A 7,933-nucleotide genomic window follows, 5' to 3' on the forward strand; every position below is an offset into this window, starting at 1 on the left:
GCGTGCATCCAGAACCCTTCTTCCTTCTGTCCCCTTTCCTCTTTGGGCACATAACACCATCCAGCTCAGTCTGTCTGGCGCTGGGGGCAAACCCTCAGGGCAAGTAGGCAGGCGAGACCTCCTTTGTCTCACTGGCCCGCCTGCACCAACCAAGGTAGGCGCTTTGTTTACGAACTACCCAACCTGCACGGAGATCTGATCTCGGCACCAGGAGAGACAGCAGGGCGGTGAGTTTGTGACCAGTGGCAGCGGAAGCAGCCCTGGACAGGGAACTCTGAAGTTCCTCATCCCCCTCCCTATACTCCCCGGGCTCCCTGCAGAGGCTCTACCCCCCCATACTGCCTCTCTCTTCTTGTCCCACCCAGCTTGCATCCAGAACCCTTCTTCCTTCTGTCCCCTTTCCTCTTTGGGCACATAACACCATCCAGCTCAGTCTGTCTGGCGCTGGGGGCAAACCCTCAGGGCAAGTAGGCAGGCGAGACCTCCTTTGTCTCACTGGCCCGCCTGCACCAACCAAGGTAGGCGCTTTGTTTACGAACTACCCAACCTGCACGGAGATCTGATCTCGGCACCAGGAGAGACAGCAGGGCAGTGAGTTTGTGACCAGTGGCGGCGGAAGCAGCCCTGGACAGGGAACTCTGAAGTCCCTCATCCCCCTCCCTATACTCCCCGGGCTCCCTGCAGGGGCTCTACCCCCCCATACTGCCTCTCTCTTCTTGTCCCACCCAGCTTGCATCCAGAACCCTTCTTCCTTCTGTCCCCTTTCCTCTTGGGGCACATAACACCATCCAGCTCAGTCTGTCTGGCGCTGGGGGCAAATCCTCAGGGCAAGTAGGCAGGCGAGACCTCCTTTGTCTCACTGGCCTGCCTGCAACAAGCAAGGAGAGACATCACTATAACACCAGGAGACTAGCACTGCAGAGAGCCATCACTGGGAAGGTACATCAGTAGGCAAGGAGACCTGATCCGGTAAAAGAAGATCCAGAGGGGAGCATTCAGAGAAAGAGATGGGCAGGCGCCAATGCAAGAATTCACCTAACAATCTGAAAAACTATATGAAACCACCAGAACCCAGCGACCTCCCAACAGGTGGACATGAACACCTTAATCATGAAGAAGTAGATAAAATTGACTTTATGAAAGTGATTGACGCCCTTAAACAACATGTAAAAAATGCCCTTATAGAAATGGATGAGAAGTATAACAGAAAGTTTGAAGAATTGAGTAAATCAGTGAATGATACCCTAGGAAACCAAGGAAAAACAATCAAACAGATAATGGAAACAGTTCAAGACTTAAAAACTGAAATGGAGGCAAAGAAGAAAACACAAACAGAAGGTCAGCTGGACAGGGAAAATCTAGGTAAACGAATAGAGACTACAGAAGCAAGCATAACCAACAGAATACAAGAGATAGAAGAAAGAATCTCAGATTCTGAAGATACCATAGAGAAAATAAACACGCTGATCAAAGAAAACAGCAAGGCCAACAAATTCTCATCACAAAACATTCAGGAAATATGGGACACAATAAAAAGACCAAACCTAAGAATAATAGGAATAGAAGAAGGAGAAGAAGCGCAGCTCAACGGTCCAGAAAATATATTTAATAAAATTATAGAAGAAAACTTTCCCAACCTAAAGAAAGATATACCTATGAAGATTCAAGAAGCATACAGAACACCGAATAGGCTGGATCAAAAAAAAACATCCTCTCGCCATATAATAATCAAAACACAAAGCATACAGAATAAAGAAAGAATACTACGAGCAGCAAAGGAAAAAGGCCAAGTTACTTATAAAGGTAAACCTATCAGACTTACACCTGACTTCTCTATGGAAACCATGAAAGCCAGAAGGTCCTGGATAGATGTACTGCAGAAACTAAGAGACCATGGATGCAAGCCCAGACTACTATACCCAGCCAAGCTTTCGTTCACTATAAATGGAGAAAACAAAATTTTCCAGGATAAAAACAAATTTAAACAATACGTAGCCACAAATCCAGCCTTACAGAAAGTAATAGAAGGAAAATCACTAACCAAGGAGTCCAACAATGACCACAATATCTCAGACAACTAGAGACCCTTCACCAGCGCAACACAAAGAAGGGGAACACACAAAATTTCCAACTTAAAAAATGACCGGAGTTAACAACCACTGGTCATTAATATCACTTAATGTCAATGGACTCAACTCTCCTATAAAAAGGCACAGACTAAGAGATTGGATACGAAAACAGGATCCAACATTCTGCTGTTTACAAGAAACACACCTCAACCACAAAGACAGGCACCTACTCAGAATAAAGGGTTGGGATAAGGCTTATCAAGTAAATGGACCTAAGAAACAAGCAGGGGTGGCCATACTAATTTCTAACAAAGTTGACTTCAAACTTAAATCAATCAGGAGAGATGGAGAGGGACATTTTCTACTCATAACAGGAACAATTCATCAGGATGAAGTCTCAATCCTGAATATCTATGCCCCTAATATAAAAGCACCCACGTACGTAAAAGAAACATTGTTAAAACTCAAGGCAGCCATCAAACCGCACACATTAATAGTAGGAGACTTTAATACTCCTCTCTCACCAATGGACAGGTCAAGTAGACAGAAACCTAACAGAGAAATAAGAGAATTAATGGAGGTAATGAATCAAATGGACTTAACAGACATCTATAGAATATTCCACCCAAATAGGAAAGAATATACCTTCTTCTCTGCAGCTCATGGAACCTTCTCAAAAATCGACCACATACTCGGTAACAAAGCAAACATCCACAGTTACAAAAAAATATTAATAACCACCTGTATCTTATCAGATCACCATGGATTAAAGCTAGAATTCTGCAACAATGCTACCCCCAGAAAGCCTACAAACTCATGGAAACTGAATAGTCAACTACTGAACCATTCCTGGATTAAGGAAGAAATAAAGAAAGAAATTAAACTCTTCCTTGAAGACAATGAAAATAAAGAAACAACATACTCAAACCTATGGGACACTATGAAAGCAGTTCTGAGAGGAAAGTTCATAGCACTAACTGCCCACTTAAAGAAAACAGAGAAAGCACACATTGGAGACTTAACAGCCCACCTGAAAGCTCTAGAAAAAAAAGAAGCAGACTCACCTAGAAGGGGTAGAAGACTGGAAATAATCAAACTGAGGGCTGAAATCAACAAAATAGAGACACAGAAAACAATTGAAAGAATCAATGAATCAAAAAGCTGGTTCCTGGAGAAAATCAACAAGATTGATAAACCCCTATCCAAACTAATCAAACGGCAGAGAGAGAATTTGCAAATTAATAAGATCAGAAATGAAAAGGGAGACATAACCACAGACACAGAGGAAATTCAGAGAATCATTAGATCTTACTACAAAGGCCTGTATGCCACAAAACTGGAAAATGTAAAAGAAATGGACGCTTTTTTAGATAAATACCATTTACCAAAGTTAAACCAGGACCAGGTGAACAACCTAAATAGACCGGTTAGTCGTGAAGAATTAGAAGCTGTTATCAAAAACCTCCCTTCCAAAAAAAGTCCAGGACCAGATGGTTTCAATGCAGAATTCTACCAGAACTTCCAAGAAGACCTAATACCTATTCTCCTTAATGTATTTCACAATATAGAAACAGAAGAGTCATTGCCAAATTCCTTTTATGAAGCTACAGTAACTCTGATACCAAAACCACACAAAGACACAACCAAGAAAGAGAATTACAGGCCAATCTCACTCATGAACATCGACGCAAAAATCCTCAACAAAATTCTGGCAAACCGAATCCAAGAACACATTAGAAAAATTATCCATTATGATCAAGTAGGCTTCATACCAGAGATGCAGGGCTGGTTTAACATACGCAAATCTATCAATGTAATCCATCATATAAATAAACTGAAAGAAAAAAACCATATGATCGTTTCATTAGATGCTGAAAAAGCATTTGACAAAATTCAACATCCCTTTATGATAAAAGTCTTGGAGAGATTAGGGATACAAGGGTCATACCTAAATATAATTAAAGCTATATACAGCAAGCCGACAGCTAATATCAAATTAAATGGAGAGAAACTTAAAGCCATCCCACTAAAATCAGGAACACGCCAAGGCTGTCCACTCTCTCCATACCTCTTCAATATAGTTCTCGAAGTTTTAGCAATAGCAATAAGACAACATAAGGGGATAAAGGGGATTCAAATTGGAAAGGAAGAAGTTAAACTTGCATTATTTGCAGATGATATGATAGTGTACATGAGCGACCCCAAAAACTCCTCCAAAGAACTCCTACAGCTGATAAACGCCTTTAGTAATGTGGCAGGATACAAGATCAACTCCAAAAAATCAGTCGCCCTCTTATACACAAAGGATCTGGAAGCAGAGAGAGAAATAAGAGAATCATCACCTTTCACGATAGCCACAAACAGCATAAAATATCTTGGGGTAACTCTAACCAAGGAAGTGAAAGATCTATTTGACAAAAACTTTAAGGCATTGAAGAAAGAAATTGAAGAGGATACCAGAAAATGGAAGGATCTCCCTTGCTCTTGGATTGGGAGAATCAACATAGTAAAAATGGCAATTCTACCAAGGGCAATTTATAGATTCAATGCAATCCCCATTAAAATCCCATCAAAATTCTTCACAGATCTTGAAAGGACAATAATCAACTTTATATGGAGAAACAAAAAACCCAGGATAGCCAAAACAATCTTATACAATAAAGGAACTTCTGGAGGCATTACCATCCCTGACTTCAAACTCTATTACAGAGCTACAGTAATGAAAACAGCGTGGTACTGGCATAAAAACAGAGAAGTCGACCAATGGAATCGTATAGAAGACCCGGATTTTAACCCACAAACCTATGAACAACTGATTTTTGATAAAGGAGCTAAAAGTATACAATGGAAGAAAGAAAGCATCTTCAACAAATGGTGCTGGCACAATTGGATGTCAACCTGTAGAAGAATGAAAATAGACCCATATCTATCACCATGCACAAAACTCAAGTCCAAATGGATCAAAGACCTCAATATCAATCTGAACACACTGAACCTGATAGAAGAGAAAATGGGAAGTACCCTACAACATATGGGCACTGGAGATCGCTTCCTATGTATAACCCCAGCAGCACAGACATTAAGGACAACATTGAATAAATGGGACCTCCTGAAACTGAGAAGCTTCTGTAAAGCAAAGGACACTGTCATTAAGACAAAAAGGCAGCCTACTGACTGGGAGAAGATCTTCACCAACCCCGCAACAGACAAAGGTCTGATCTCCAAAATATATAAAGAACTCAAGAAACTAGACTTTAAAAGGATAATTAACCCAATTAAAAAATGGGGCACTGAACTGAACAGAGAATTCTCAACAGAAGAAGTTAAAATGGCCAAAAGATACTTAAGGTCATGCTCAACCTCCTTAGCGATCAGAGAAATGCAAATCAAAACAACTTTGAGATATCATCTTACACCTGTCAGAATGGCTAAAATCAAAAACACCAAGGATAGCCTTTGCTGGAGAGGTTGTGGAGAAAGGGGTACCCTCATCCATTGCTGGTGGGACTGCAAACTTGTGCAACCACTTTGGAAATCAGTGTGGCGGTTTCTCAGAAAAATTGGGATCAACCTACCCCTGGACCCAGCAATACCACTCTTGGGAATATACCCAAGAGATGCCCTAGCATATGACAAAAGCATTTGTCCAACTATGTTCATAGCAGCATTATTTGTAATAGCCAGAACCTGGAAGCAACCTAGATGCCCTTCAATGGAAGAATGGATGAAGAAAGTGTGGAATATATACACATTAGAGTACTACTCTGCGGTAAAAAACAATGACTTCTCGAATTTTGCATGCAAATGGATGGAAATAGAAAATACGATCCTTAGTGAGGTAACCCAGACCCAAAAAGAAGAACATGGGATGTACTCACTCATAATTCGTTTCTAGCCATGGATAGGGGCCACTGAGTCTATAATTTGTGATCCTAAAGAAGCTAAACAAGAGGGTAAACCCAAGGGAAAACATATAGATATCCTCCCAGCTATGGGAAATAGTCATGACTGATGGGCAAAAAATTGGAATCTTGGGGGTGGGGTGGGATGGGGATGAGGGGTGATGGGGAGAGAAAAGTGTGAAGGAGAGGATGAGGGGAACTGGGGGAATCGGGGTGAATGGGGATAAAGAAAGGTTGGATAGGGGAGCAGGGAAACTCATACCTTAGGTAAGGGAGCCACCTAAGGGGTGACAAGAGACTTGAACTTGGAATGGCTACCAGATGCCCAGGGCAATGTCCCCAGTTAGTTCATTGGGGCACCTGAGGATAGGGAACCTGAAATGAACCTATCCTATAATCTTACTGATGAATATCTTGCATATCGCCATAGAACCTTCATCTAGCGATGGATGGAGATAGAGCCAGAGACCCACACTGGAGCACCGGACTGAGCTCCCAAGGTTATAATGAGGAGCAGAAGGAGAGAGAACATGAACAAGGAAGTCAGGACCATGAGGGGTGCACCCAACCACTGAGTCAGTGGGGCCGATCTATAGGGAGCTCACCAAGGTCAGCTGGACTGCTACTGAAAAAAACATGGGATAAAACCGGACTCTCGGAATGTGGCGGACAATGAGAGCTGACGAGAGGCCAAGGAGAATGGCACAGGAACTTTCATCTGGCGATGGATCGAGAGAGAGACAGAGACCCAATTTGGATCAACCGTCTGAGCTCTTAAGGTCCAAATGAAGAGCAGAAGGAGGGAGAACATGAGCAAGGAAATCAGGACCACGAGGCGTGCACCCACCCACAGTGACAGTGGAACTGATCTATTGGGAGCTCTCCAAGGCCAGCTGGACTGGGACTGAATAAGCATGGGTTGAAACTGGACTCTCTGAACATGGCGGACAATGAAGGCTGATGAGAAGCCAAGGACAATGGCACTAGGTTTCGATCCTAATACATGAACTGGCTTTGTGGGAGCTTAGCCTGTTTTGATGCTCACCTTCCTGGGCCTGGATGGAAGTGGGAGGACCTTGGTCTTCCTGTAGGGCAGGGAATTTGGACTGCTCTTCAGTAGCGAGAGGGAGGGGGAATGGACTGGGGGGAGGAGAAGAGGAGTGGGGATAGGGGAGGGGAGAGGGGGGAGGGGGCAATGTGTGGGAGGAGGGGAGGGAAATGGGAAACGGGGAGCAGTTGGAAATTTTAATTAAAAAAGAATAAAAAAAAATATATAATAAAAAAAAAAAAAAAAAAAAAAAAAACCTAAAAAAAAAAAAAAAAATATTAAAAATGGGTTAGATCAATATGTAAGGGCTAGCCAATAAGAGGCTGGAGCTAATGGGCCAAGCAGTGTTTAAAAGAATACAGTTTCCGTGTAATTATTTCGGGGCATAAGCTAGCCAATGCGGGAGCTGTGGTGGCGGGCAGGAGGCAGCCCGCCGCTCAACACAACAGAGGACCCTCACCATCCTCATGGGAGGGCAGGGACTGATTCCCTCTGTGGGTTCCCTACCTAAGTTTTGCGGCTGAGCTGCCCATGGCCTCCACTGTTGCTGTTTATTCTCTCAGAGCACTGAGTTTAGGGAGTGATGAAAACAACCCCATGGCCCAAGCACAACTATCCTATATGAGAGACCATTAAGATAAAGTCCCACCTAAGTGGCCTTAATAAAAGAAATTTATCACCAGACACGGAGAGGAAGGTGTCTTTATTCACTAGGTGAATAGCACCAAGCGTTGTCAATGTAGCTTTTCAAGGCTCAGAAATTATCATTCATTCTCCAAATTACCAACCACACAAAAATTACTAAATGGCGCGTTATCACTCCCTCTCAGCGAGAGAATGTCTTTGTTTAATGTTTGATTACAAATGGCTCTGCTACGATTATCATCAATAAATCACAGGTAAATGTATCCATG

Source organism: Chionomys nivalis, chromosome 4 (genome assembly GCF_950005125.1).
Source record: "Chionomys nivalis chromosome 4, mChiNiv1.1, whole genome shotgun sequence".
Classification (NCBI taxonomy): Eukaryota; Metazoa; Chordata; class Mammalia; order Rodentia; family Cricetidae; genus Chionomys; species Chionomys nivalis.